General features: G+C 32.5%; 1 pseudogene; it reads left to right on the top strand.

The window, feature by feature from the left end:
* Positions 1-3,316: 3,316 nt before the first annotated feature.
* Positions 3,317-9,597, top strand: LOC145932812 (uncharacterized; annotated as a pseudogene).
* Positions 9,598-9,870: the final 273 nt, after the last annotated feature.

The following is a 9,870-nucleotide window of genomic DNA, read 5'->3' as shown; positions in this document are numbered from 1 at the left end:
CGTTAAAATGCGCCCAGGAACACTGTTCTACGACTTCTCTGAGCTGAGATATGGCTTCTTAAAATCATCAAATTTTGCAAGTTTTAAAGAGCTCCCCTAATTGTTTTGCGTAGTGTATTTATATACACGTATTTATATTTTTTACAATTAATCTGCATTTGTTTAGCTGTCCCTGAGCCTTTCGCGATGTCACTCAGTTTGCAGTTCTTTACGGCTTTCGATCTTTAGCGGTTAAAGTTGACTTTACGCATTAATTAATTTTCTTGCGCTCTCTTTACATTAATGCATGGATCTTCGCATGCCATACGCAAATTAACTTTCGCTCTGTTGATTGCTACGCGTTTAGAGTTCGTGCTTGTCAGCTATCAACTCGCTTAATGCTAACTTTAGCAGAAATGGTCGCAAACGCTCGATTTGCTTTTTCTATCATCAAACAAATGTAGATTGAGTCTTAAACACTTTTAAAACTAAAGTTCAAAATTTAGCTTTCTGCTAATCAGAGTAAAAAATTGTAATTAAAATAAAAACTAGTTTGCGTTAATCAATTTACGTCAAACTAAAAGTAATTTCATCAAAATAAAATAAATAATTAACGGAACTAAAATTTGAATTTTTATAAATAATCTGAACTTTGCTAAAACGCTTTACAATCAAATTAAGACTTCTGAAATACTTATCTAACACTAAAATAGACTTCACTTTTTGGTTTTTCTATTTTAATTATTTTTATAATTTGTAATTTTTTAGTAATTATAGCTTTTATGAAACTTATCCTAATTAAATATATATTTATAAGTCTTTTGATGTTCCAGGTTGAGCTGCATCCATGGACATCCTTCTGAGTGGTTCTTTCTACTGGACCGCGACTTGCAGCTGGTCGCAATATTCGTACTAAATGTCTTTGATCTCAACGAGGCGTAAACGATGACGTCCCGAGTAGAAATTTCGTTCGGTTTACATCGGGAAAGCACTGGGCAAACCCGACCTGAGCATCGGGACATGATAATGTTCACCCGGTGATGACCTTATCTCAGCGTCACGCAGCTCCCCGATCGAAAACTTATCAGGTTTACCTGACTGGGACTTCATCGGGATAGGAATCAGAACCAAGTCGGGTAAGCGTGGACTTCTTGCAAGGGTTACGCATTTTCTCCGGAATTAAATTTATTTGTATATACTAGGTAATATTACTGTCTCACTAGATAACTGAAGTAAGCTTGTGGCTAGCTAGTAAAAATTATTTAAAGAAAAGATAAAAAAATTGATTTCTCGAATTTTTACATTTTACACACCATATATAATTTTTTTTTATTTTCGATTATTCTGTAACTGTAAATTTTTTTTATTAGTCTATTAATTATCAATATATTGATATTATATTTTTTTACTTTACTTTTTCAATCGCAGAAAAATCTCGGTACCTTCGAAGATTCGATCCTGGTTCGATCCTGGAATCTTCACATTATGATCTGTGCGCGTTATTCACTGCGCCAAATTCGAATTGATACATTCAGTAAATTTGTTACTTATATAAAAAGTTTAAATGGTATACAAAATGATTTTCATTTTTAATTAAAGTTTTTTGCTAGACGAGTATGAGGTGATAATTAGATAAGTTTTAAATAACGCCATTTATAACTCAGAATAACTAGATAATATATAGATAGAAATTGGATATGTATTATGAGAAACATGATTTTTTTTTACTTAAAATTGACTAGTATTTAGCTAGTAGCTATCTAATAACTATATAATTTTTGTAGTTGAATACGATATCATGGTTAACTCCAAATAACTATGTAATCACTGACTAAGCATTTAAAGTATGACATACATCGAAAATTCTGGCAAGTGATAATAATATTACTAGCTAGATATTCAATATAGTTTAGAACAGCTAGCCACAAGCATTTGCCTCAGTTTCATGAGACAATTTTCCACACGGGAGTAGTAGTAAATACATAATAAGAATACAAATATTGTAACAAAAATTACTTAATTAATATCTTGCAGATAGAGTCATGGGGCCCTGATGGTTCCCCGGTCAGAAATACATTACCGGAAATATTCTTTTTTTACGTAAGGTATACCTAATAGGGTACCGATGAAGTACTACTGGGGTTACTCTGTTCGGTAATACCCGGCGTCAATTCTATCAAAAACCGATTACTATTTTTTCAACTAGGGTTGACCTGAAGAAGAACCGATAAGACTCACATCAGATAAAACCCGTTAGTTGATACCCTACATCAACCATATCGGGTCCCGATGCATGTTGGGTAAACTCGACGACATTTCTACTCGGGGTACTGAGTTGATACATCAAGAATGCGTATTGTATCAAAATAATACGCGTATCAAGCATATCTGTAGCGCTGTAAACATTTGTGCATCAAAAAACGAAAGATCTATTTTCATTAGTCAGCAGTTTATTTCATTTCTCACTATTTCATCATTATTGTATTATTGTAATATATACTTTATTTAAAATTTATTCTATACTTTTAACAAACTTGATACGTTTGATGTAAATGCAGTCAAATTAAACGTTTGGTGCGCACTACTTTTGGTTCGCGTATCAAAAGACGTGTAAACTACCCAAGGAACACACTGAAGTCAAGAAAAAGTCAAAATGACTTAATTTTGATTTGAAATAGTCACGCATTTTTCGTGTGACGAAAATTTGATTTATGACATGTGCTGCTCAATGACGAAAAAATGATCGATTTTACGCTGGCCCTGCAAATTTAGTAAATGTGTGAAAATTTTCTAAAAATGATAAAAAATTCTCAAAATTATATATTATTATTCATAATGCACTAAAATAAATCATTTTTTTAATAATTTAATAGGCTTTCCATTATCATTTTACTTTTTATATGTAAACGTATTTTTGAGCTTGTAGGAGTTCTATTTATGGTGTATTATGTGTATGTGATAATTAATTTCGCAGTGAAACTGTTTTTCGAGTAATACAGTTGAAAAAATTTTATATAGAAAGTGCAATATTATTGAAAAGATGCTGTTAACTCATTTGAATTTACCGCGTGTTCATACATTCGCTACAGTAGCCAATCATCTCTTGCTATGTTTTGCTACTTCTGGAAGAGTAGCCGATTGGCCACCGCCGCGCATTTGCAATAGCCCATGTGTGCAACGTGCAAATGCGTGCAACGGCAACAGGCAACAGTATTATTTCCCGTTATTCAACGAATGTTTGTGAAGTGAGCCAAAATAGTCCTGTGAAAGCATTGCTATTAATTACAGTAATAATAATATTAAAAGAATTTTCTACTGTAATTAAAATAATATTCTTTCGAAGATGGAGGATATCGAAAAACCAGTAAGTATTATATAGCCGTGCATTACAATATTTTGCTTATGTTGTGTTTAACTTTTGTTTATATTCTGTATTTAACACTTTGAAGAAAGTTCAAATTAGCATTAAGCTTCTTTTAAGAACAAAAATTATTCATGCATTTTATGGCATACTGACAGCAAACAGATTAGGGTTAGGTTATAGGTTAGATTAATCTCTTACATTTAAGATTAATCTTGTCAACATGTCTCTGTGCCATGCATGGAAGGAAATAAATATCAAGTCATGTGCAGGGAATGTGCATATAAATTAGATGTGAAGATTTAAGTATGATAAGAATAAAGATAAGAATATTCTATTATATGTTATAACGTAACATAATTTTAATTAATAAAATTATTATTAGTATGTGGCATATAATAAAAGAATTAAATAATCAAATAGCTTGTCAGTATTAGCAGAAACATTCTGCATGTGTATCACATTTCCAATAAATTTGACAAGTCATTTTATTTGTTATTTAACTCTTCTTATGCTGCGACAATAATAATTCTATCAATTAAAATTATAATAATAATTAGATACTTAAAAAGTCGCTAGTAAAATTTTAAAATAGGAACGAAGTAAAGTCGACCCAACTAGCCAAAATTATATTTATTTAAAAAACACACAACGTTTCGACCATATGGATGTGGTCCTTATCAAGTGTAATATTCATTAGTAGAGGTGCAGCCAAATTAACGATAACGTCAACTTTTCCATAATATAGTTACAACATATTTAAATAAACATAACATAAATTCAATTTTGTCAAAACATTTGAAAGAGAGAAAAAGAGAAAACGATCCTATCGTCAAAAACTGTCAGTTTTTGACGGTAATGATGGGAATTCGATACGTGACCTTTTTGACGAATCATCATAACGATAGGATCGTTTTCTCTTTTTCTCTCTTTCAAATGTTTTGACAAAATTGAATTTATGTTATGTTTATTTAAATATGTTGTAACTATATTATGGAAAAGTTGACGTTATCGTTAATTTGGCTGCACCTCTACTAATGAATATTACACTTGATAAGGACCACATCCATATGGTCGAAACGTTGTGTGTTTTTTAAATAAATATAATTTTGGCTAGTTGGGTCGACTTTACTTCGTTCCTATTTCTAAATTAAAATTATATTGAGTTATAATATATTAATATATATATATATAGAATATCTTTATTTTTATCATACTTAAGTCTTTATATCTAATTTCTATTTCTAATTCCTCATTTTTCTTATTGTGTCTGAATCTTAATCAGTCTGACAATTGCACATGAAATATTTTAGATTTTTGAAAATTTTTTTCATCATGTTAAAATTTTTATCAGGTGAAAGCATTCTGTATACTTTATATCTTCTTTGTATTTATACAGGATTGTAAAAGAAAAATTAGTCGTAAAGCCAAAACAAAAGCAGCATCGCGATTGCGTGTCATAAAGTTACAGCAGCATTAGAAACATTAGAAACATCTTCAATCCCTTGCTTTCTTCAAACAGTAGTACTAATAACAGTAATAGTGAATCCGAACACGAAGAATCCGATTCTGATAGGAATAATGTCGAAGAGTTCAACATTGCCGAGACGCAGGAGAGCAGTGACAGTAATATAACTGAAGTTTCAAACGGCATTCATGAAGATAGCAGTAATCCAGAGTACGATTCCTCAGAATTAGATTTCTCAGAGCTCAGTGATGTTTGTGAAGCAGTTGACATTGAGGATCTAAGAACTTTACGCGATAATAATGAAGAAATAAATGCGTATATTCTACGCGAATTGAAGAAGTGGGCTTTGAAAGGGGTCTCCTGCAAAAAAATTGATGCGCTTCTCCAAGTACTGCAGATAATATTTCCTACTCTACCAAGGACCTATCGAAGTTTATTAAAAACTCGCAGGACTACAAATCTTACGGATATGGGAAATGGCAAATTCTGGTACAAAGGAATTTACTGTAGTATTGTACCGCGGCTATCAGAAAAGTATCTTTTTAACAAAGAAAGTATACGATTTGATGTGAACATTGACGATCTAGAATTATATCTAGTTCCCGTCAAGCATTCTGGCCAATATTGGGTTGCCTCGTGGATGAAAAGGAGCCATTCATAATAGCAGTTTTTCATGGGGAAGGTAAACCTCCATTAGAACCCTTCCTACGGCAATTTGTAGACGAACTTTCCATTTTAATGATAAATGGAATTATATTTAATGATATTATGTATCGTGTTGAAATACGGAATTTTATTTTGGATGCCCCTGCAAGAGCATTTGTCAAATGCATTAGAGGACATATGTCAAAGAAAGCTTGTGAGAAGTGTCATGTCACTGGTATACGCTATAAGAACAGACAAGTTTTTCTGGACCATGATGCACCTCTTCGCAATGATGAAGAATTTAGATTAAAAATAGATGCTGGCCATCATATTTTCGGGATTACATCTCCGTTAGAAGAAATTGGGATCGGCATGGTGTCTCAGTTTAGATTGGACGAAATGCATCTTCTGTATAGCGGAGTTTTTTAGCGATGGTTGGAGTTTGTTTTGGGGAAAAAAGGACCAAATCGGGGGAAAATTTCAGCGCGCGACAAGGCTGTTGTTTCCACATTTATTGACAAGATTAAACTTCATATTCCGATCGAATTTTGCAGAAGACCTCGCAACTTATCTTATATTGGAAGATAAAAATCAGAGTTTAGAAAAATTCTTTTATATGATGAATTAATGGTATTCAGTTTGCTGGATCGAAATCTATACACATACTATTTATTTTTGCAATGCGGAGTGTACATTCTTTCAAGCCCACTCTTAGTTGAAAAGGACGGGATGATTCAAATAGCAGATCTTCTTCTCCGTTCATTTGTTAGCCATGCTGCGGATATCTTTGGAAAAGAATTTGTCACTTATTACATTCATGCACTCTGCCATTTAGCTATGGAATGCCGCACTTATCTGGCTATCAGTAATTTCAGTGCGTTTAAGTACGAAAGTTACTTAGGTATTATTAAGCGTTGCCTAAGAGGAACATACATCCCTCTTCAGCAACTTTACAATAGAGACTTTGAAAGAGGAGGTCGACTCATGCAGAAAGACAATTGACGAAAAATGCATTGAATTAAGTCAAAAACATTACGAGGAAAACGATGAAGTAGAAGTTTTTTTCAAATTGACCATGCACGGAATGATACTTTCCACATCAGAAGCTGATTGTTGCTTTAAGTCAAAAAATAGCGAGGTGGTGGTCCTCTCAAAAATTACTTATTCCTTTCGTGGCACACAAATTTCCTTACATGGACATAGATTTAGAAATATTTGTGACTTCTTTACATTTCCTATTCACTCTACAGACTTGGGCATCTGTAAGGTATCGCAACTTGAAGAAATCGAAAAAGTCTGGCCTCTTAATCAAGTTCTCCAAAAATGCATTCTCATTCCTGCTGATAATAGTTATCTATTCCGCTCGTTCATGGTGGGCAAGAGTAAAATAAGGGTGAGATATATTCTGTTAAACTGCAAATAAATATGCAGTTGTCCGAACCCTTCATTGCTCCTTTTACTTAATGTAACATAAAAACGTCGATTTTATTGATTATTCTAGTTATCACATATGTATATTTATTATTCTATTGTTGACATTTTAATTTAACATTTAATCTTTTACATATTAAATGCTAACAGATGCCAAATTATGTAATCATAGTCTGAATACTGAAGCACGAAAATCTAGATACACAACCCCAACCCAAAAAACTTTAATTAGAAAGGCATTATTGATATTTATTTTTGACAACAAAATGTTTCTTTGTTTTATTTACTTTTTCTGTTTTTGACAGTTTTCAGTTGTTGTTTGGCCGGATGGTGGCATATGCATTGTAGCAACTAAATGGATGAATAAGTGTAAAGAGAGTGTTGTGTATCCCACTAAAAACAAATGCCCTACGGAATTAGTTATGTCACTTGCGAATGCACAAGAAGACTGGGAAGAATGTAACGTTGAATTTTTGCATAGTTACAGTAAGTAGCCTAGTCATTTATTTTTATGCATTGTACTCAATTATGGATATTAAAGTACGATCTCCTCACGTGTTTCCAGAAACTTATAACCTGGCTCGTAAAGCCGCTGTACTAGCCGCCGAAGATCAACCTATTGATTCCAACATAGAGACTGATTACGACAAACCGCGAAAGCGTCAACTTCCAACCAGATTTACTCAGAGTTCTAATGATGATGACTCGGAACCAGAAACTATGTATACAAAACGTAAACGACAAGTCACAGGAGGATCCCATCGAGAAATGCAACGTACAGAGAACGAAGAGCGTAAAAACTGCCAAGATGTCTCTCAAGTAAATAGCATACCAGCCCCTGCAGTAAATATCAGAGAGCAATTCGCTGCATTGAGAGCTTTTGATTTCAAAAAACTGAAGTCTAACGAATCTCATTTGAATCTAAAAAAGAAAGTCCTGTATGTGAAAAAATATAGTAAAGCAGTAAATAATAAAGTATCTTCCAGAAAATCACCACCAAAAGGTAAGAAATTAAATTTTTGAGTGACATGACTCGTAACTGTGTTCCTACTCATTTTTATCATATTTGTATAAGTTGTGCAGACGCCTCACAATTTATATTGTTACAGAAATTATCAACTATCAAAAGAATCCTGCAGATACAGAGAATACAAATGCTATTGATCTTCAGTGTACATCTCAACATGCAAATCTTCATACCTTCAACCTTCTTCAATCTCCATTGGATAGTAACAGTAAGTTTTTAGCAAGATCATTTATACAATTCAAACTTAAATTTAAAAAGAAAATATACAGCAGTTCAGTCGACTTTGAAATTCCTGCAAGTTAGGCAGTACAAGGTTTTAAATACTCTTTTATTTTTTCAGATATGACTTCTGATTCAGAGATGTCCGCTACGCAAACATCATCAGGATCTAAAGTTTCTCTCGCCCTGCAGCAGCCAGGAGGTCAAAAAGAGCCGGAAAAGGTTTCCCAAAGCAGTGATGAGCGTAGTGACAATGATATGAAGTTTGAGGAACATTGATCTGCACAAGGTGACAATAAGGAGAGCTCAGAAAAAAATATAAAATCGTCCTCAGAAGATGAGAATATTTTTTCTTATTTCTCAACTATTCAATTTTAATTACACACGATGTATTTTTAGTTTTAGCGTGATCAGATTTTAGCAACTTCTCCCGCAAAAAGAAAAAAAGAAATGGTAAATACTTGTAATAGTTTCATTTCATTAATTACAAGGTGAGAGTAGAATCGATTAAGCGATTATGGATAGTATTTTCAGACAGCACAGATATCACATCGGAAAATATTGACAATATTGTCAAAGTTCAAGAAGAAGTACGCATCAAGCTTGACCACTTGGAAGTCAAATTAGACCGTATCTTAAAGAAACTCTTTCCAGAGGAAGTAAAATTAAAACGACTACGCGGAATTCCGGCATTTCCTCTACGCACGGAAGAGGAGTGGGAAAATCTAGAAGAAATTCTCGCAGATGTATTTACATATGTGGTAAATATCTTCAGAATTTATACAATTTTTAATTGCCTACAATTTTATATTTTTCCGTTCGTGTCATATTTTCCCATTACTGCGTGTTTCGAAAAAATTAAAATCATTAATAATGTTAATTCATCTGTGAAAATTATTGTACAGGTAGATGTCATTGCGGCAAAAATTAAAAACCAGGAATCAGAAACTGCTGCTGTGCAATCTGTACTTCCGAAAATAATTACGAATTCTCTCTCCAGAGTTATTAGTTGGAGAGGCACTCAGAAAACCAAAATTGCTTTCAACAAGAGCAAAACATATGAGGTTATTCAAAGTGATTACTTTTCTTTATACATCGTTGCATTCTATTTACAAACAGTAATTGAAATCTACTTTATATTTTGAGAAAATCTAAGTAAGCTTTTTAGCAAGAAATAGTTGATATAAATCAACTTCTAGAGCAATTTTTACACAGTCTGATTTCTTATATTTAAATTTATTTTTTTTAGTAAAGTGATACATAGATTTTCATAATTATTAAAATAAAATGCCACTGAATAACATTTTTTCATTTTATTTCAAAAGAGACAAATTTATTAAATAAAATTTATTAAATAATTTTTTTGCAGCCACTGTTCTGCAGAAATTTGGGAAAACAGTCGATCTAAAAAAACCCGAAGATTATGTGAAACGTTGGTTTAGCACCAGTGCTCAGCGAGTGGTGTAAATGCGCGACATTTTCTATTTTTAAACATTATCAAAAGAATAATTAGTTTTTTTTTTACTTTTTCATTTTTAGTTTGTTTTCTGAATACTTGGTGCATAGCAAAGGCTAGCTTTAATACTTTTGTTTTAGTACAAAAATTTCAATGTGCAATTGAATCTTTCGCATTCGTTTTTATTTATCGTTCTTATGTCAGAACTATATTTATATGTATGCTTTTTACTATTAGATATAGACAAGTTTCTTTTTTGCATACGAAATTTTGATTTGAGTTTT

The sequence above is a fragment of the Prenolepis imparis genome, unplaced genomic scaffold (genome assembly GCF_030444845.1).
Source record: "Prenolepis imparis isolate NDT839.2.m4 unplaced genomic scaffold, iyPreImpa1.0 SCAF_2, whole genome shotgun sequence".
Lineage (NCBI taxonomy): Eukaryota > Metazoa > Arthropoda > Insecta > Hymenoptera > Formicidae > Prenolepis > Prenolepis imparis.
The sequence above is the reverse complement of the archived record's forward strand: the minus strand, read 5'-3'. Positions and strand labels throughout refer to the sequence as shown.